General features: G+C 39.4%; 1 protein-coding gene across 4 annotated transcripts in view; it reads left to right on the top strand.

The window, feature by feature from the left end:
• The window catches only part of BCL11A (BCL11 transcription factor A), a 136,879-nt gene that overhangs the window by 6,102 nt on the left and 109,519 nt on the right, over positions 1–21,258 (top strand). For all 4 annotated transcript variants that reach the window (XM_064415607.1, XM_064415606.1, XM_064415605.1 and 1 more), the window contains 2 exons: positions 4,770–4,810; positions 8,979–9,045. The gene's annotated coding sequence lies outside the window, so the exon portion shown is untranslated. The remainder of the gene's footprint in view (positions 1–4,769; positions 4,811–8,978; positions 9,046–21,258) is intronic.

Here is a 21,258-nt window from a genome sequence, read left to right as displayed (position 1 = left end):
CCCCCTCACCTGTTTATGTGTGGTGGTGTTCTGTTCAACTTCATGCAGAAACAGAAGAAGGCATAAGTAGGGCTCAGCTTCTTTTAGAGGATTTTGTGATTTTGGCACTTGTATCCAGTCTGGTCCATTTTTCACAGGCTTTCTTTGTTGTAGATGATGAGGTAAACCATAGACAATTGATAATAGCTTATTTTTGAACAGTTGTTTAGTCAGGGAATTTATGTGCAAGGCAAGCATGGAAGTGATGCTTTCTTAAAAGTCTTTAAATAAACAAAAGTTAACTGAAAAAGGAGATGAAGCAAAGGAGAGTGACAAGTAATGGGCTGAGAAATTATTAAAAAGCAAGAGGAGTATTATAAAGCCAAGTTACTCTAATTATGTATTTATGTGCATATCCTTTAGGACTTCTTGCCTATCTGTCTGTGTACAGGTGGATATAGATATTGAATTACTTCTGCCTTTATGACTGGCAAACAGAACAAAAGTAATAGTGCATACAAATATGCAAGTATTTCCTGATAAGTTCAATTAAAAAAAATAACTAATTAAAAATTTTTAAATTTTAAAATTTTCAGTGTATTATGTATTGTCTTAGCTACAGGTAAAAATTGAGTGAGAGAATAGAAAGCAAGAGACAAGGAAGTGAACAGGATTAGATGTGCGTGATGTTCGTGACAACTGCTTTTAAATGAGGCAGTCCAAGGTCTGCCTCAGGAATACAGTGCTGGGATGGGTGTTCCAGTGTGTGGGTGAAGAGCTCCTGACTACAGGGCTCATTCTTGGGTGCATTGGCTCTGGTAAAATACAAAGGGTTCCTGCTTGGGATAAATGTAAATTACTCCTGGTTTTGGTTTTCTTTATGCTGTACCAAAAGAAGAAAATGGCAATTGTGCAAACAAGCCCCCACACTGTCTTTATTGTACTTTCATCTGCCAGGTTTCTCCTGTATAATGTGTATTTGGTCCTTTTTCTATTAACGAATTTCACTTTAGTCTGAAAGTTTCCCCTTTTTTTGCTTGCTGTTTGAAGCAGTGGAATAAAGGGGAGTTGTTCACAGGGAAGATTGCTGTAAAGACTTCAGATACACGGGATTATTGTTTTCTGAGATTATTGAAAATTAATTTACTAGGAATTTGTTGCCAGAGAAGTTTTCCATCTTTGAAGCACTCTGTTTTCCCTGGGGAGCCCTTATTTCATTGATGTTTGCCAGGTACAGTGACTCCTTTCTGGAGTTCACTCTTTAAGTAGAAATCTCTAGGTGTTTGCTATTTTGCACACGAGTATTTAGTTATTCCAGGTATTTAAGAAATATGCTAACTTGTGCAAGGTTGCTTTTACTTATGCTCTCATTTTCCAAACTTTGGGACTATTTTACCACAAAGTGAAAACAGGGACAAGTGTGATCTTGGAGTCACACTTTAATCTTTGTAATGTGCTGGCTGTTTGCAGAGGTGTTACAGGAAACTAAAGCTAAGAATTCATTACACCAGCTAAAATTGAGACACATCTTGATAAATAAAATCATTTTAGTCACATCAACATAGCCACAGAAATAGTGTGTCTTGTTGATTGCTGCAAACTTGGCAGGGGGAACAAATGTTCCATCACAACTTTGGAAAAGTGGAGGGAACAACTGGTTTCATGTGTTTGTGAATTTTCCAGATACTTGCACAGATGTGGACTGTCCTTTTGGTTAAGCTGCTGGTTCCTTCCCCAGCAGATGACCAGCAGGTTCTTAATATTTGTGTGCTGTTGTGTAATGCATGTGGATAAAAGCACTGGATATGCTCTGTGCCTGGATAAATACAATTAGTTGAGATGTTTCTAGAAAGCAGTGAGCTGCTGTTAAAGCTGCACTTTTTGGAATCAACGTCTTAAGTAGAAACTTAAAGCTTCTGCAGGGGTTTTTATTTGGTGTATGACCCTTCTGTGTGTTTGTCACAGTGTGTGAAGTGGACTCTGCTGTGAGTGAGGAGCATGATAAGGGAAGGGCTGGGCTCTGAAACTCGGAGCTGAGGGTGCCTAGCAATGAAATCCCAGCAATCTCACTGTGTGAGAATCATCCTCAACGTGGCATCCTCATGAGTGCAACTCTGTCTATGACTTGTCTGGTTTTGCTTTAGGATTTCCTTCAATGCCCACAAATTCCTGAGGCAAAAATCAGGAAGTAAAATTGGTTTTTTGAGGCATAAATAAAGGGTTGAGGCGTTCAGGTGTTTGTGTGGTACGTGTTCTCCACCCCTAGTTAGTCATGGCTGTGGAAGGAGCTACTTGCCAAATACTTGATTTGTAACTACACTGTGTAAATCTTGGTATCTTGTAATAGTGTGAGGCAGAATGTAAATTCTGGGTGAAGGTCTCTGCTAAAGGCTGGGTCTAAAGTGGTAACAGACACAGATCTGGAGCTGTTACCCTGCTGTTACTCAGCATCTTGATGGTTATTTTCACTTGTGTAGAAATCTGTGTTTTTCACTAAGCAAGAGACACGCATAGACTGCCCTGCCTCTTTCCTGGGACTGTAACTTTATAAATTGATTTTTTTTTTCTTTAAACTACATGTAGATTCATTTCATTTATCCTTTCATGTGCCCCATCAATGAAGCACGTAGGAAGATAAAAGTATTAATTACCTTCAACTACTAAGACTGAGAATAAATAGGTTTTAATATTGCTAGTTTCATACTGTACTATAATTAACAGCATCCAAGAGTGCAGAACTTGAAACAGATTAGAAAAGAAACCTCAGTGCTGTTCAGCTTTTACCTCCAGCCCTGCAGCTTTCCAAAAAGTATACAGTGGATTTTCAGTCTAGTGGATATTTCTTAGCTGGCAACAGATAAAAGCCTTCAGTTTCCTGGGAGAGAACCCGAGCGTAGCAAAAGCTGGTTGCATAGCCACTAGTGGAATCCCTTTAATACTGGCTAGGTGATCTTGAGAATTTTTAAAATAACAGTGAGGAGAATCTCATTTCAGTGAGGCAGAGTTCATTCTTGATAAAGGGCTTTCCAGAAACTAGTTCTTTGTAACTATAGAAACACCTAAATTTTCTAATCTTTGATGGAGAATGAGAACAGACTTAGCTGAGTTCTCAGTAAATCCCAGAGCTGATAGTGAATGCTTAACACATTGAATGTGGTAGGACAGAGGCTCTTTGGAACTTGCTTCCAGTAAAACATTCTCTAAATCAGAGTAATATCCTTATGAGGCTGCTTAATAATGAAAAAGGTGGTCAGAGGAGTGTAGTGGTGAATGTCCTTGGAGTTGAGAGGAAAAGGCTGAAGCAATGTAAAATAATTTTCTGAATCTTCCAGAGAATTATTCTCTCTGCCCTGTTTTATAAAATTGGAATAAAACCCAACTGTACTTCTTTTCCACTTAAAGAAGAAAACAAAACTTTTGGTAACACTTAACAGCAGTGGAAACAATACTTACTGCTATGGAGACAAGTGAAAAAATCTGTGTAATACAGGAAGATGAAAAGCTACTTTAAATCTGTAACTTTAAAGATAAGTGTGCCAGTCACTAAGAAAGTGAGCATCCTACTTAGATTTGAACAGACTTTGATATGGATCCAAATTCAGGTGGAAGGAGTACATCCTGAACCTGAACTACCAGAATTCTTCCAATTCTGGTAGAAAACTTGTTGCTGTGCCTTTAGCTGTTGTCAAATGGGAAGGAAAAGCAACAGATGGAGCAATTCCTTGGTGGTGCTTTTGTTGTAAGGGGATCTTTATTTTGGAGCCCTCCCTCCTGCAGGTAACATGCTTCAGAATGTTTGTGAGGGAATCCAGGGAGTAAAACAGAGTTAAAAAAATTTAATATGTGCTAGGTTATATCACACTGAAGTAAATAAAGTGACAAGGCACAAGGTTTTTAGAGTGATTGTTCCTAAACAGCATATTCAATACCATGCTTTATAAACAATTTCCTATTTTCATGTTGCTGGTTTTGTAGATCTTGTTACTGAAAAATGATGGGCTGGAGAAAATCTGCATGCATAACCAAACTTGATGGTTTAATTGCAGCCACCTCAAGGAGAAAACTGCAATTTTTATATAGGTGAAGCCCCTGCTGTTGGTGAATGGCACTGATCCAATGCCAAACTTAGCTTGTGAGTAATATTGCTTGAAAATGGGGATTCCTCTCTCCACTGCTTCACCAAAGAGAATATAACATCAATGGAGTTTCCTAAAATTTCTCAAGGAGCTGCAGGGGTGGTTAGACACAGAAGGTTTCTTTTATTTAAGATGATTTAGCTTTAATGGGAGATATGTGGCTAAATATCCTTGCAATATGGAAATATTGGAAAAAATGGTAGCTGGACTGTAACAAGCCATAGTGAGCCCAGTAAGGGCTTTAAACCCAGCAGCTCAGTGCTGTCAGAGGAAACTTAACCAATGGTGTGAGACCTAGAATTTGAAATCAGTCAAATTATTTTTTACTGATGCAGAAAGATCCATTCTTTCATGAGAGAGAGACACTTCTATTTTTCAGGAGTACAGCAAGATTTTTGTATTCATTCTTTGACAGCTGTAAGTTAATTTTGTTGTAATTTTTTTTTAACTTCTTATTGGGTCAGGTAAATTTTTTTCTCCCAGATTTGGCCTGAGATTTCCCTCCACATCATTCCATGCTGCTTCCAGGTCTGCTGGCCAGGAGAAACCCTAACCTGGGACCTGCCTTCTACCTGTTATTTGTTTCTCTTGGAAATGCCTTGCTTGATACATTGTATGATTTCATTTGTGGGCTTTTTCCCTTTTGTTTTTCAGGCTGAAATAACAGTCCTCTGGAAGAGCTGGAAAATACACAAGTAAGTTTTTCATTTTTTGGGGTTTTTTTCTTCCTCCTCTGAGTCATCTTTTGGAAGACCACGTCATTTGCCACTGTCTGTCTAGTGAGCTCAGACTGACTTCCTAACACTGGAATTTTAATTGTTTAAGATCAGATGGTGAATTTTTCAGGGTGTTGGGAGAATTTCAATTCATATTTCAGGTTTCATTGCAGGTGAACTTGAAGCTAAAGTCCTTTCAAACAATCTTTGCCTTCTGTCAGCATCAGTACAAAAGCCTTGAGATTTTGGATGGGAATCTAGAGAAATATGTATTTTTGTGGGTTTTTTAAATTAGAATTTGTATAACTAGAGGCAGAAGAATAGCAGGGTCTATTTTTAATTGACCTTAATATCACGCTTAGGGCAGCCTCTGCTCAGTTACAGGATTGCAGGTGATCTGGATTTGTGCTGTACCTTCAGCAGGGCAAGCGAGCACAGATTAACCTGTGCAGACACCTACAGAGCTTTCCATCCATTAAAGAGTAAGAGATTTAGCTTTTACAGTGTGTAGGTCTCATCTGAAACTTCCTTCTGGCAAGTGTTCTTCTCTAAAAGTGAATTTTGTCTGCCCCACCCACCCCTCCCAAAAAAATCTCTTTGTGATCTTGATAAAAAATAATGAACAAAGACAAGAGATCGTTGTCTGCAGGAAACTGAACACAATACTTGGTGTCCTGAGTGTTGATTTTCCTGGGGAAAAATACAAGCTACTACTCCCTCTCCTGGCCTCATAGGGGAAATATATGGAATTGTCAAAAGGGGGCATTCTTGCTTTTTCAGAAAAATGAAAAATAAGTCATAAAATAAGTGTATAGTTAGACCTGTCATTTAGGAAGAGTAGAAATTGCTCAAGCTGAAAGTCTTTAGCCAAAGCAAATATAGCAGATGGAATATTAAATATCAGAAGTGATTTGCAGACTAATTTAATCCCTTACTTTGTGGACAGAGGTTTTATCTATTTCACCTAAGGTTTACCCAAAGCTTTTGTTAATTGATGAAAATGCCCACTGCAGTTACACATGCTCTGTGTCCAGAAATACATCTCCCCTCCCACTGTCATTTAACTCTCAGAGGATAATTCTCTATATCTGTGTTCTGGCATGCATAGAGTTGCCGAGTAAGAGTTGAATAAATTGTGTATTCTTCTAAAAATCTCTTTAGGGGCAAATCCTAGTGAATAACTTATCTGGAAGTAGCTCTGGAAACTGAGAAGTTACTGATGCCCTGGGTAGCCCTTGCTCATGGAAACAAAAGCAAATCCAGGACTGACTGTGCAAATAGAGAATGGTTTTGGTTTTAAACTTCTGTGTTCAGAGATGTTATCAAAGATATTTACTTCTAAGTTTGCCTGAGCATTTATGGATTAAACCTGTTAATAAGCAGGTTCAAACTGGTGCTGATAATTCCTGTCTGTAACAAAATTTTACTCTGCTCTTAGGTATTTCTTGTGGTTTTATTTACTCTGGTGTTACGATCCTTATGATTAGGTGGAGTCTTTATGTAAATGGTAATTAATATGCTGTGCCCTTAATATTCTAGATCAACTAGAAGAAAGCAAATATATGACCTGCATTAAAAAAGTCACATCTGAAGATATCTTTTTTCCTCTCTTTCCTAAGGAACGATTTTCTTTGTAATTAAGTTTTTCTAGGTAATACAAATAAAAATTATTTTTGCCCTAAGTTTATAGAATATTTTAGTCACTGTATTTAAGAAAACATGCTGCTTTTCCACCAAGATTGTGTTTTTCACACTTCAGCATCTAATTTAAATGTAGTGGAGTGTTAGGATTGGGATAAAGATGTTTTTCATGCTAAGAGGTAGAATGAGAAAACATTAGCACAATAAGGAGATTAAAAGTATGTATTTCAAGAATGGGCCATAAAATAGTTCAGTTTTAAAAGAAATAAAATTTCAGTGATTTTTCTGTGCTGCCCTTCACCTCTGCAGTCCTTTGTACTTGAGGGAAGAGGGTGCAAGGCAGTGCCAGATACTCCTGGCTCTGGTTTATTAGCAATCACTGAGCTGCACAGGAGCAGGCAGTGTTTACTCTGACAGTTTTCTCCTGGCAATGGAAGAAAAACACTGGCCCCAAGCTCCTGGTATCTCTGCTTAGCCAGGGTGGGAGGTTAATTTGGAGTTAACTGCACCAAATACTCGAGTTTGTTACGCTTTAAACTGCTCTCTCACAGGGACCCGGGTATTTGGAAAAGATTAAGTTGAAATGGTGAGCTGGAGGTACAGAACAAAGCTCTGACAGAAAAGCTGTGTAGGTGTAAGGAAGAAATCAGAGTGTTATCTGGACTCAGCATCAACTCAAAAATAAAACATTAGCAAAGAATTTCAATTAATCCACTCTGCAAAACAACGCAATGAAAAAGTTAAAAAGTGAACAGAAAACTGGCAAGATGGTCAATCTGCTCCTTGATTAAGTGACTGAATATATGTTTTTTTGGGATTGTGCCTGCAAAGATGTTCTTCCCTTACGTCTACTGTGGTCAGTTTTAGGATTGCTCTGTGTGTAACTCTTCTGTTTCACCCTATTTAGTACTACTTTGTACCAAGTGCAGCTCCTGAGGGTAAACTACAGCAGGATTTAAAAATGCAGATTGCCACTCTGCTTTGACTCACATAACGCCCAGATGTGTGCTTTGGACATGGTTTTACTCCACTGCAAGTTAGGTCTCTTTAGATAAATGAGACATTATTACTATTACTTTTTTATTAGCAATTTATTATTGGTGTCCTTTTGGAAGACAAAATGCTGTGGTTTTGTTTATTAGTATGTTTGTGCAGGTGCAAGGGAGTGTAAGATACGTAGCTATTAAAAACCCTGAAACAACTATAAATGATCTTCACATGCCATGAAGTAGAAATCCAGGTGATGGATTACTTGTAGGCTACCCCAAAAATGTGTTTGTGAGAATAAATGATAGTATTCTCAAACAAAAGACTTGCAATTGCAAGTCAGACCCAGTTCCAAAATGCAGAGGAGGGAAGGAGCTTGCAGTGACTGTAGGGAGGTATCAAGTAAAGGAGGCCACAAGCTATGAGGGTAAAGGGCCATATAAACAGCCTGGAATAATAATTTGTAGAATAGCATGGAGTAAGTTCTAAATCCTGGAGTTCTGCTAGCAATGATAAGTTCAAGCAAGGTTATTTTGATTGTACTACTAATACACAACAAAATATTTATATTCTAACATTCCTCAAATTGCTGGGAAAGAAAAATCCAACCGAACAAAAACCCCAGCAGAAAATTGGTGATCAGGAACCTGAAAATTAACTAAAAGTTCTGCTAGTTCACAGCACTAAGAAGGGTGTAACAGCAACGAGGTGTTGCATAAACACGGGGATTGAAATTCCCGAGAGGAACCAACTTGGGTGGACATGAAATAAATAATTGAAGGACTTTCTAAATGAACCACTGAAATGGTTCAATTAGAGACAAAGCCTGCCCAACTCTAGTTTAAAAAACGGATTTGTGAGAACTTGGTTTTGCAGAGTGAGGCTGTGTCAGGATGACAATTGTTCCCCATGTTAACGCTGCTCTGGCTGATCCACATGAGGGACACAATTATGATTCCTTTAATAATGTTAATGAGGTCTGTGTCTGTCCAGGTCTAAAAGAGACTGAATGAACACCACTCCAACACTTTCCTGTTTTAACTTCAGCCAGTGATGAACTGGTCAAGGCTCTTTTCAGCTTTTAAACACTTCCAAAAGAAGCATCAACTTCTTGGTTCCTAATACCTCTTTGGAGTACCAGGGTTAACTTTTCTCAGCTGTAAACGGATTTCAGTTTAAGTAAGAATCAGCATGAGAGGTTTCAATACTAAATTAGAACTTGATTCTGTACAGAGTTCAAATTTGGTATCAAAAGTGTCAAGATTTGCATGTTAATTTGGCTGTGAATTTCCACGTGGGCTGCTGGGCATCCTTCATTTGAAACCATTGTGCTGTAGGCTTTGATTTTATTTAAAGGGGATGGAAAACACCCAAAATCCTTGAGAGGATAATCCAGGAAGCCCTGAAATCTGTCTTTGAGTTTGTTCCTGTAAAGAATGTAGTCCAAAACTTTATGAAGACAACACTTTATTAGGAGAATTGAGAAGTTAATTGATTTATTTTTCAAACTCCCTCACAGAGACTGCTTAATTGATTTCAGAAGATAAACATAAGTGAAAATTGTGTGATCAAGCGTCTGCTTACAGGTAAGAGCAAAACTCCAGTGAATTCTTGGGAAAATGTGAACCAAGTTCTGGGACTCTTGGCTTAGCTTTGTCTTCAAATATTGTATTAAGAAACAAGGCAGGGAAGTGCTTTTGGAGCTAGGGCTGGGTGGGAAGCAAAGGTAAGTCAGAGCAGAATGATAAATAATGTGTTGGTCTCTGGGAGGAGAGGTGTCTTGTTCCTGACACACTGTCAAGAAGATGTTTTACTGATTTGACTCTGTGTTGGAGAACACACAACAGTTACTTAGTAAGTGGTTTTATAGGGAATCTCACCCACGTTACAGTAAACACAGCTCCAAGATAACGTGGCTTTTATGCTTTCACGCTTTTTGGATGATAACTGTGAAAAATTACCTAGGGAAGGTTAGCAAGCTGTACCTGTGGCCATTTTCTCATGACCCCTGAGAGATAAAGTTTACTCTCTTGGATCGTGATGTGTTGTCAAATGACAGGTTTGCCTGTCTGGCCAACAAAAAGTAATTGAGGAGTGTTACGGCTTTACAATCCAGGTTTCACCAAATTTGTAGCTTTTTGAGCTGTTAGACCTGAACAAAATAGGTCAGTGTTGACAGAATAAGGTTGGCTCTCGCTTTTCTTCAGATTTTGACTATGCTTTGTGTGCATCTTGTACCTGAAAGCTTCATATGGGAAGCATGTAGTTTTTCTGGAGATGTTGTTGTTGGAATTTCACTTACAGCTCAAGTTAGGATTTTTTTGGTGTTACAGTACAATATTTTTTGGTTGCTGCTCTAAAATCTGTATCTGAAATCCCAGATCTGCGTGAATTTGAACAAGTAATTTGAGAGGCTCCTGTAAGTGGGGAATTGGGAAATCCCTACCAGCTGGAACTACTTAATAGTGGAAGCTTTGCTGACCTGAGGTGAGCTGTCCACAAGCCGTTTGTTTTTGTAGGTGTAGGGCCAAGATATGGAGCAGCAAATTTGCTTCTCTTGCTCTACTTCTCACACCCTCCCCTTCACTAGTGGTTTTATCTGTTGCACCTGCATTGTGTCCTGATATATTAGTAGCTGGGGAAAAAAAAACAAAACAAACAAACAAAAACAAAACCTCCAACCAGATGGGTTTTGTGTGGTGATTGAGTTTTTTAAAAATATTCTTTAGTCTTGGGACAGAAGTATCTGTGTAAACAGATCCCTATGACTGAGATTTTCTGTAGATGTTCAATACCTGCTGACTCCAGGACTATTTTTAGCCACCATATACGTTAAACATTACTATTTTTAGGCAGCTTCCTCAAGTACCTTCATCTGCATGAAATGTATTATCTTGCCACTTGGAGTTTGTCTCAGTCAAATAATAAAAAAGCAAAGTATAAAACCAGTATGCTTTACATCCATAACACTTTTCCAGGTAAGTTATGTCCAGAAAGAAACATTAAAGAAAAAAGCTGTTTTGGCTACAAATGACTTTTTAACTCCTTTAGGAAAAGAGACTTCACATGGGTATCATTTTGGTTTTGGTGCCACTGTTGTGTTGTCCTGTTTCAGGGACACAACTTGATAAATAGATTTTACTGTAACCTCAGAAGAACAAAATCACTGGAAATCCTGAACTTCCATGTACTGGGGGAAACAGATCTGTATTTGTGCTACAGTAAGAAGATAGTTCATGATCCAGAAAAAGCTTTTATTTGAAGTGTTGGATGAACTGAAGGACCCCAAGATGAAAATGTGTTTTCCAGGTTACGTGTAGTGCAAAGGTGGTAGCACAGCTGAGATGAGACTGGTGCTCAGTATGCATAAAACAGTAGAAAAGGTGTTAAATGAGCTGGAAAAATTAGGAATGATGGAACCAGTGTGGTGAGCAAATGCTGTTCCTTTGCATGGAGTGCCTGAACTCCTTGGTATGGACTCTGTATATGTTAAAGGTAAATGGAGCAAGTAGGGTAGCATAGGAATTAGGAACCAAAATTCCAAAGTAAACAAAGTGCTTAAATACACTCAGGAAAAGAAAATACTGCTGTATTAGCACTGGTCTTCAGCTGAACACATACTGGATTGAAGCAGCTTTGTATAGGAAAACACTTATGGGAGAAAAGTACATAATCAACAAAGTTTAAGGTTACACCTCGTGATTTAATGTTTCAGTATGAAATAAATGAAAACATTTTGAAAAAATGATTTTCTACGTTAGGGAAATATTTTTTTTTCTACTTAGGTTTGATATTAAGAAATGGTTTTTACAGGAGACTAAGGTACACTATTTCCAGCCTGCAGTTATCATGGATTTTCTTAAATTAAAAAAACTCACAACCAAACAACAAAAAATCCCAACTTGAAGCAGCTCTGAGGGATTTGCTAGCTTATTATTTTGCCCTGAGGCAGGATCAATTTTACCTGTTATTCAAGACAGAAGTTTGTCTGGCTTCACTTTAAGACCATTATGATAAAGAGTCTTCCTGCTTTCCTCTGTTCATGTTTGATTATCTTTACCTGGTATTTTGCCTTTTCTGTGTAGAATAAGTAGTGAGTTTTTGCAGCAGCCTTTTGCCCAGTGGAAGGCTGTTACAGTGTCCCCTCAAATGGGCTTTGTGTAACAAAACAAATTCCCTAAGAGCAGACAAATATAGCACAAATGGAAAAATATAATGTAGGAAAGGCAAGGATGACACTCAAAGCCAAACCCAACTGCCAAGTGCAGAAACACTCACCCTGTTTGCTTCTCAAATCTTTGCTTCTTGATGCAAGGAAAAACAAGGATGTTTTTCCTTCTAAATTCCACTTTGAAGGACAGATATTGTTTTGTGGCTTTGCAATTCTGCCTCTAGGTGAAGGGTTCAGTTCCCCACAACATGGGGGGTTTTTCCCAGTTTGTAGCAAGTGGCTCTTTGCTGGGGTCTGCATTGGACAGGGCACAATCCTACGTGCATTCCACTTCCACCCTGTGGAGGGGAGGGATTTGAGGAGTTGTTTCACGAGCTGCTCTGTCAAATAGCCTGAGAGACACCTTGCCTCCCATAAGACTTCCACATCTGAATCTCATCTATCAAAGGAAAGTCTGATATTTTCTAGGATGCCACAATTTGTGGAAATGAATGAGCTTAATTAAGCTCATGGGAAGCTCTCACAAATGGCTAGAGATAAATATCAAATGGGGTCAATACACTGTCATGAGACTTTTGGCTTGTTACTGGATGTTCCCATCCCTTTGGGATGGCCTGGAGGGCAAGGACTTCTGAGAAGATTGGGGTCGGCCATGATTAAAGCTATATTTAGAAACTTTTTTAATTGCATAGACTTCAGGCACATTAGAGCTGGCTGATTTTTTTTTTTTAATGGAACAGTTGTCTGTTAGAAAATGCAGTTTAGTGGAAATTGGAGTGTTCCATGGGACTGTGTCAATCTGACTGTAGCTTTTGACAGAAAGGGAAAATTAACTCAATTTGTCAGTTCTTTAGTAATATGAGTGTGTCATTTGGACAATGTGTGCCTTATTGAACTATTTGACATGTTTCATGTTGGAACTCAAAGCAGAATTCAAGTAATTGTACACTTACTAAGACGCCATTTTCCATGTATGATAACTATTATCTTCTACACAATAATTTGTTGATGCTAAATCATGTTGAAGTGGAACATGTGGGTAGACACAAATTTTTTACTGAGTGTCACTGCCAGAGAATGTTATTTATTATTTTATTCTTATAAAATAAAAATTAGGTTCTAGATTAGATTCTAATAAAAATTTAGAAATGCTGCAATTTCTCAGAAAACAGAAGTTGTCCTCAGCTTGAGGAAGAGTTGGCAGAATAAATAAAACAAATCTTGTTATAAATCAGCTCTATTAGTGATAAAGATATTTACCAATTTTGTGAGTCTGGAATGAAAGTGGTGGTCTCAGATTTTTCTACGAGAAACATAAACCATTGGAAAGTACTCACTGAGCATAAAGGGTGACCAACACAGTAAAAATCAGAGGTCTGAGAAAAAATACTGTAGGAGCACAGATGATATGAAATAATTTGGAAAGCCAACCTCAGGGGGAGCCTGGCCTGCAGTTCCTGATGGATGGCTGGAGACACAAAGGAGTAACTGTAAGAAAAAGCAGTATGAGCATTCTGGATGTACCCAAACACTTTTTATGTAGGTAAATGCCACCAAGAAATTGCTTTTGGGCAAATCGAACTCTTGTACTTTGCAAGGGACACGATCAGGCAAGTTGTGAAGGGACATGGGAAAAATGTTCACTGGGGTGATGGGATCAGCACCTGGAATTCTGTTGCAACTTGCTGGCTCCTACAGAGGGTGGGTTGGCAACAAATTCATTTGCACCTCTTCTCTGGGGAGAGGAAGGTGTTTGCTGCCTGTCAATTTGGAACTCACTTTAAGGGGTAGGTGAACTGCTTAAGGCTAAGAACCCAAGGACCAGTTCATGATTGCAGTGTTAGAAGAGGAAAGTGGAAAAACATGGCATGAGGTCCGAGGGTTCTTGCACTAGTCTCTAGTTTTAGCTTGTACTTGGCATTTCCCCTTTGGTGTTGGTTACAACCAGCAAAAGGTCTCCTTGCTAAGGCTGTTTCTTGAAAAAACAATCCACTTCTAGGTTTGATTCTTGGTTGAATTGGGTGCCTGCTTTTGAATTTGCACAGTGGGTTATAATTTTGGGTGTTTGTGGGGCTGCTTCTAGCAGTTTGTATAGGGAGTGAGCTCATGTGTTACACCTGGCATGGTTGGGATCACAAAAGGATCTCGGCCTCTGCACGGGTGAAGTGCAAAGATAACCCCATGGAGTGGATGTTGCTGCCTCCAGCCTTTCAGAAAATCAGCTCCAATTTAGTTCCATGTTTTGTAAACTTCCTATTGGAAGTGTTATTTTTAGCACCATGGCATATTTTTGTTTCCCTTTCTCAGCAGCGTGACTGTGTTGCATTCATGGCTTGAGCACTTCAAGTCAATTGCCAGCACTGACTAATGCCATCAAGCATAGCTTGTGCCTCCAGAATCCCAACACAGTTTTCCAGTCTCCAGATGACTCAGAACCATACTCTGGACCCACAAGCTAAAATTCTTAAGTGGTACCATTGATGAAGGAAAAATTTTTTGCATTACATGAGCATACAGGAGGGAATTTTTTTTTTCCTTGGTTTATTTTTCACTTTAAAAAACCAGCAAAAAATAATATAATACAACTTAATATATGCTGCTATGTCCCATCTTGGGGGATGAGTGTGTCATTCCATATGCTGTAGCTAAACATAAATGAACTGTTATTAATGATTGCCATAATGTTTTCTAGCACTTAGCTGACTGTGATTCTAGGAATTTTTTTCCACTGTGTTTTGAAGGGTTAGGTTATTTAAACTTACTATCAAATAGAATCAGATCAAAGTGAGCTAATTTTTCTTAAACACTAATCATTTTAAGGCTATTGAACTAAATATAGAGTCAGTTCATTAAATCATTAAAACAGCCTGCAATAATGCTCACAAAGTCATTATAGTGCTATTCCCCAGCCAGAGAGGTGGTGTTGCCTTAAGCACAGTTTAATCAAATTAGATGGTGGGTTATGTCCTGGGGTTTCTCCTATTGATATTCATTAAAAATACATGATTTATCACTAATCTCTGTAAGGTATATCCTACTCCTCCAAATGAATTTTGTAAATGTCAGGGGGAAGAAAACAGAATAGTTTATTGTTATAGGAATGTAAGTGTGGTGTGATCACATTTACATTTGTATAATATGTAATTTAGTGATAGATGATAATTTTAATGTGCCTTTAAAATTTCTGTCCTTAGTTAAAAAGTTAACAAAAATGGAAAACCCTTAGGAATGGCCACTTTATATTTTAGTGCTGTATAAGCATATGAATTAACTTTGGAACTAATTATTCTGTAGATCGTCATATAGTTTCTCTTATAGATTGTCTATAAAAGTTCACTGTTTAATTTCATGTACTCCTTTTGGCACCATTTTCCATTTTTTCCTTTTATTTGGAACACTTCAGTGTTGCAGCTCCTCTGTCCTTTCCTCTTCACTCTTTTAATTTTAAGGCTTGCCTTGTTTTAAATGTCGAGGAAGCATTGATGAGAAGACCACACACAAACATTCCCCTCTGTGCTGTCACCACTGCTCCTTTTAAGTGAAAATTTCTTCATTAATACAATGCTTTTTAATTTTGTAACAGTCTAAAAATGGGGTAGATTGATTATATCACCCAATGCTCAAACACGCAGCTGGTTAGTGGTGCTGTGAGGCTCTACCACGCTTCAGACCAGGATGAAACACATTTAATTAGTAGTTTTTTGGAATCAGTACAGTCTTAATTCCTCAAACTGGAATTTGTCTGAATTATCCCAGCTCTGAAGAGCCCTGTGAATTTGTACAGTTTTTGTATTGCTGTTACTTATGAATCTTTGACACCTGGAAGCCCAGCTGAATATCCCCAGTGATACCTCTTGCTCTGAGTTTCTTGGTGTTGTGCTGTCACTTCTGTCCAGGGAAGAGCCACCTACTGAACATGGTTATGGCTCCTGCACTGCTTTCCCTGGGTCAGGGTTTTAAAAGAATAGATTGAAGATTTCTAGGAGAAATGGATCAGGTTCTCAGTGCCCTGAAAATCTTCTGCCAAAGCTCAGGGTTCACCCAACACTGCTTAGCTCATGGCTTTGCTATGTGGACAGTAGGAAACTATTGACTTGATTGTTGGGTATTAATCATGTTACCACAGAGCTGCCACTTCACTGAGATGGGCTTGAATTAAAACATAAGTTGTTGTAATTACTGAGGTGATGTAATTACTGAGGAATTCATATAACAACACTTGCAGTAGGAACTTCAGCTGTGGTTTTAAAGCCCTGTCCCACTTGAATTTGTCAGCTGTGCCAAAAGCTATTGTCAATTACTCTGAGGTAGATCTGAACAGATTGCTGCTGTCATGGGCTCTGCTGTTGATTTACACTGGCATGTCTGGAAGAGGAGCATGGTTCCACACCCCTCAGAAAGTGAAAAAATTCTTCTAGGTAGGTAATTACTCTGCTGGACACCTGAATACTGGTGGCTTTGGAATTGCTGGGCTGTAGCTAAATGTAATTGTGATTCTAGACCAGTTGAAGCCTTCTCTTGGTGCTGTTGAAGTTCCCCCCTGCGTCCTGTACACTGGCACAGGAGCTTGTGGAAAGAGGGTTAAGGAACCTCAAGCTGCAGAAAAGCTTTCCTATTGGCAGCTGAGCTCATCCCAGGATGTCTTGCTGTGGGATTTGACAAATGCCAGCTCTAGGTGCAAGGAGGAGGTCAGGGGTTTACAACATGGTGAGGAGAAAGGCAATGCTGAGAGGGGCTGGAAATGGTACAGAGCTGAATTCTGAATTAAAGAACAGTAGTGCTTTTGCTCATGATCATGTGTGGAGTTTTTGTTTGTCTGGGGTTTTTTCATTCTGAAGTTCAGTGAGACTTCTGAAAATCAGAGCTTTTGTTCTACACTTTCTAGCTCTCATTTCATGAAGGAAAGCTTGAAAACCTGTCCTAAACAAAATGAGGTTCCATTGACTAAGACTTGAAAATATACCCTTTTTTCTTAACTAGCTGCCCATGTCATGGCTTATAACCAAACCCCTGACATTTCTGGAATGCGAGTTGTGGTTGTTGGATTTTTTTCAGTGTGCTGGTCTGGCAAAGTGGATGAAGGAAGCAGCCTCAGAGGTAGCTGAGCAGCACAAAAACCTTGTCTGGGTGCAGGAGCTGCTGGGGCAGGGTGCAGTGTGTGAGGCACTGTCTGCATGCACCCCAGAGCAGCTGTAGTGCAGGTCTGGCAATCAGCCCATGAGCCCTAATCCTGCAAATATGCATCACACCCTCCAGTTTTCACTTGTGAGAAGTACATCCTAAGTGAAATCCTATTAAATTGTGGGTCTAGTGCTATTTAAACACCTGCCTTTCGGTGATTTTTCTATTTTTATTTTTGTGAGATTACATATAATGTGTAGGTAAGTACACATGTATAGGATTTGTTCTATCAATTTTTTAAAAGGCACTATATGAAACATTAGTTGCTTTCCTGTGATGAGTCCTCATAATAAAGTGCTGATAAATGGCACCATCTACTTTACCTGGTTTTACTTTTTTTCCAAACTTTTCAAAGCAAAGTGTGAGGTGCAATAGGGCAGCTGGCTATTATCCATAGGCTCTTCAGCTCCAAAGCCTTTAAGGTGAGATGTGAACAAGACTGTGCCTTAATTATTGGCAGCAACTGGCTTGGCTTTTCAAAGTAATAAATGGGGGTCCTTACAAAGTCTCTTCTTAAGTAGCTAAATGCATAATCCACTCGGGATATTGTTTTAAAATTCATTTCATCTTCAGTAATTTGATCAGAGAAAGAGTTGTATTGGTCATTTCTCTTGTGTAAGAACTGTGTCGCACCTAGGGGCAAGGAACATTTATTTTCATGATTAATACCTGTGAGTTTCATGGCCTAATGAGAAAGCCCTAGATGTACTTGAAATGAAATTGCCTTTTTTTTCTTTTTTTGACCCTTTGTTCAATTCATGTAAACACTTTGACTACTGCCCTTCTCCTTGTGGGTCTGCAGATCCTGTAGCACCCACGTAGCATTTGTTTGTATATGAAGTTGCAATATCAAGTTAAGGGAGTTTCAAAACAAGTAATTTTAGGTGGAAATCTTTATACATTTGTGTAACTTATTAGATTTCTCAAAGATTAATAGCCCTGGAATTGTGAAAGTGAAATTGAATGGAATATTTTGCCCTACTTTCCCTGGCACCCAATCCAACCTCACAAGAAATCTACTGCTAGGTTTTGTGTTGCTATTAAGTCTATCAGTCCGTTCATTGCAACCTACTTTTTGTTGAAGTCCAGTCCAAAATACATATATGAACCAGAAAAAAACCCTACTTATATTCCTACCTGCACTGTTTCCATCTCTTGTAATGTATCTTGCAGGGATTTTAAACACCCCAGTCTTCCCTCTGCTCCAGTGTAAAAGCAGCATTAGTCCTTGATGATCTCACTGCAGTGTCATCTTTCCTTTCTCTAATGTCAACTCTTACTGTAACTTGTCTGCATTTAATTGAAGATCCTTGGTGTGAAGGGTATGTTTTAATTCCTCAAATCCTTAAGGTTTTGAATGAATGCTAAAACATTCATACTCTATTTGCTGGTGTGGTTTTGCACTTGTCTTCCTTTGGTTCTCCTGCTCCTTTAAAATCATTCACTGAAAATGCATCTTGCTCTGTAAAGAGCAGAAGAAATTAAAGGAATGTCTTGGAGTGGGCTGGGAAAGGAGGACATGGAGCCCTCATGATAGGAGGGAAATACTGAGAGATAGGCTCACCTGTTGGAGCTACTGGTGTCATTAAATGCTTATCCACAGTGTCCAGAAGCTGAAGTAGGTAGCCAGAACTCCACTGTGTAAGGCAACTAAAATGACTGATGCCTTAATAAAAAGGCAGCATGTAGTTGATATTTGGCTGTTTGGTGTTGTATTGGCATGATTTAAATGCTGCATTTTGTTTCTGTCTTGACATCCACCACCACAGAAGTTAACTTCAAAAATAAGAAGTGATTGTGCCAGTTGAGTCGGGGTGCCCTGAGAAAGGCTTGGAGTAGCTGGCTGTGGCCCACCTCGTTCAAGTCCCCTGGGCATGGTTGTGATAGTCTGCTTGCAGCTCTGGGAATGCCCAGCTGCTGATCTGTGTTGTGCCAGCACATGCAGGAGCACAGCTCTGAGAAGAGCAAGAGCCAATTCAAAATCTGCTGGTCAGAGTGCTGGTGAGCAGCCTTGGATGGGACTGCATGGGCTGGTTCAGGGTCTTGCAGAAAGAGTTGGAGTAAGTTACGTAGCCATCAGAAGGTGACCTGGGTCAGCTGCTCAGCTGACAGGCACTGGGTGAGAGGCAGCATGTGGCAATGCAGTGGTACCCTCACCTCAGATAGTGGCATCTTTGGACTGAGCTTGTTTGGCCAGTGCCATTAACTCCAAGATGCTGAGCTTTGTTTAACAAAGGCAATGTTACATTAAAACATAACTGAGCTAAATCAATAGCTGTGCTGCTCTGAATGCAGTGCTGGTGGAGACAGTGCCCCTGGTTTTCATTTCAGATGCTGCTGTTAAAATTAATTTCAAGGATTCATCTGTCCCTGTGCAGAAGATAAAGCACATTAAAGGCTTTGGTTGTTTATACTTATTCTGTCCCCAAAAAAAGGATAGAGCAACAAAGAGAAGCAGAAGCTTTATTCTACCAGAGAAGAGGAAGTAATTCTTGGAGGGTCTCTGAGGACTGTTGCCACTAGGTCAAGACCCAAGGCTGGGAGCTCAGGGTGCAGGGTGGAGTTCCCCTCTTGTCTCAGCGAATGAAACCTGCTTCTTGTGGCCTGTCACGTAAGCATGGTCTGTTAGTCACTTTTTCCCCTGAAAATAGTTCCTGCAAATAGAATAAAACATTCTCTCATGTTTGTGCAAAAAGTGTAAGTATTTAACAAATTTACGTGTACTTTAGTTAACAACTTGTGTGGTTGATTTACCATCCACCCCCTAAAATAAAGACTGATGTTTCCATTAATTACATGATGATTACTTTCCAGCAGGATAAATCAGCCCCTGCTGAGCTCCAGGCTGCCACAGCTAGTCTGGTACCTATGCCTGAATTCAATACTTTAAAGCTGACTTCAATATTTCTTTCACAAGTACTACCTGTCTGAAGGCTCCTAGACATAACCACAGACACCTATAATGTCAGTAGAATCCCTGCCTTCTGGGCAAGTCTGAATCACTTCCTTTGTATTTATCAGAGATGAAAAGTAAACATGCTTATGGAGCTTATCGTGTTTCCGTCCTGCTTGTAACGTCACGTGTGTGCACATCTGAATGCACAAACCCATGAGCTCAGCTTTGAAAGCATCTGCCTGTTTGATTGGTAAAGCAGATATTTCCCTATGAATTTGACATTGTCCTGACTTTATTCTCCAGGGGATTTTGAAAAAGTGTCCAGATGCCGTGAGCCTATTGGTTCATGGTGGTTTTCTCACTAATTTTCACATTCATGTGTGCATACGATATGTATGGTGTGTGTGAACATTTGTGCTGTTGCAGTGAGAAAGATGCAACCATAGTCATGTTACCTAAATAAGAATTTGTCTGTTCAAAGCACTACTCAGGGGTGCATGACTTGGCAATGGAAACAATAAGTGGTGTCTGGTTTTGGTTCTGACTGCTATCTTTTCAGACTAGACAGGTCTTGGCTGTTGCACATTTTTGTTCCCCTCTCTTTCATCCATTGCTCTTTCTACCACTACTCTGTCACTGCTCTCAGTGCCTCCCCAGATGTTCCCCAGTCTGGAATGACTTGCCTGTCATTGCTGTCCATAACTTGCCAGTTAGGTTTGACCTTTTGATGTGTGGTGGAGCTGAATTCTCTTTTCTTGGTAACTGAAAATGTATTTTCTGAAGCTGCGTGGTTTGGGACACTGTATGTACAGAAATGTTTTTATGGTGGTTATTGTGGTAATGAAAGACCTGTTGAGTTCTCAGCAGTCAAAAGAGTCACTTAGAATAATGAAGACATTTGAATACAAGGCCAGTGAGTTCATTCCTGTTTTACTTCAGGGTCTCTTAGGAGTCTTCTCTATGTTCACAGCTACTTTTCTGTTGCTTGCACTTCCTCATGTGTCTCATCTTCACTCATCATGACATTGATGTCACTTGACATGCCTGGCCAGCATACAGCATCTGTTATTTTCCACACTCAGGCCACTACCCTGGAATTGTAGAAAAAAGGATTCCTTCTTTCTAATGATCTGTGCCACATGATTTGATTGTCTCATGCCTGCTCAATTCACATTCTGAGTTGCTGTCTTTTTGAGTGGCCATCCTGAGAGAAAGATGGATCCAAACACTTATGAAACTCATTTTGGGTGGATGCATTTTCTGACATCAGTGCTGCACAGCTCATTGGGATGGAGCCCACATTCTGCTTCACTGAACGCCCCTTTTCATGTGGCAGCACCCTGAGGTTGCTGTCCTTGGTCACCAGTTCCTTGTGAAGGCTGTGCTGCATTGAATTACAGTGTCTGCATTGCAGTTTATCTCTTGTCATAGCAGTAGTTTGTCTGCATCTGAAGGGCTCAAATGATGGTGTCAACAAGCCCTAATAACCTCTGAGCCCAGCTGCAGCTTCAGCAGTGGTGTCTTCTGAGCTGCTTTTCAGATTCAGCTTGT

Source organism: Passer domesticus, chromosome 3, assembly GCF_036417665.1.
Source record: "Passer domesticus isolate bPasDom1 chromosome 3, bPasDom1.hap1, whole genome shotgun sequence".
Taxonomy (NCBI): domain Eukaryota; kingdom Metazoa; phylum Chordata; class Aves; order Passeriformes; family Passeridae; genus Passer; species Passer domesticus.
This window is presented reverse-complemented; position numbering and strand designations above follow the sequence as displayed.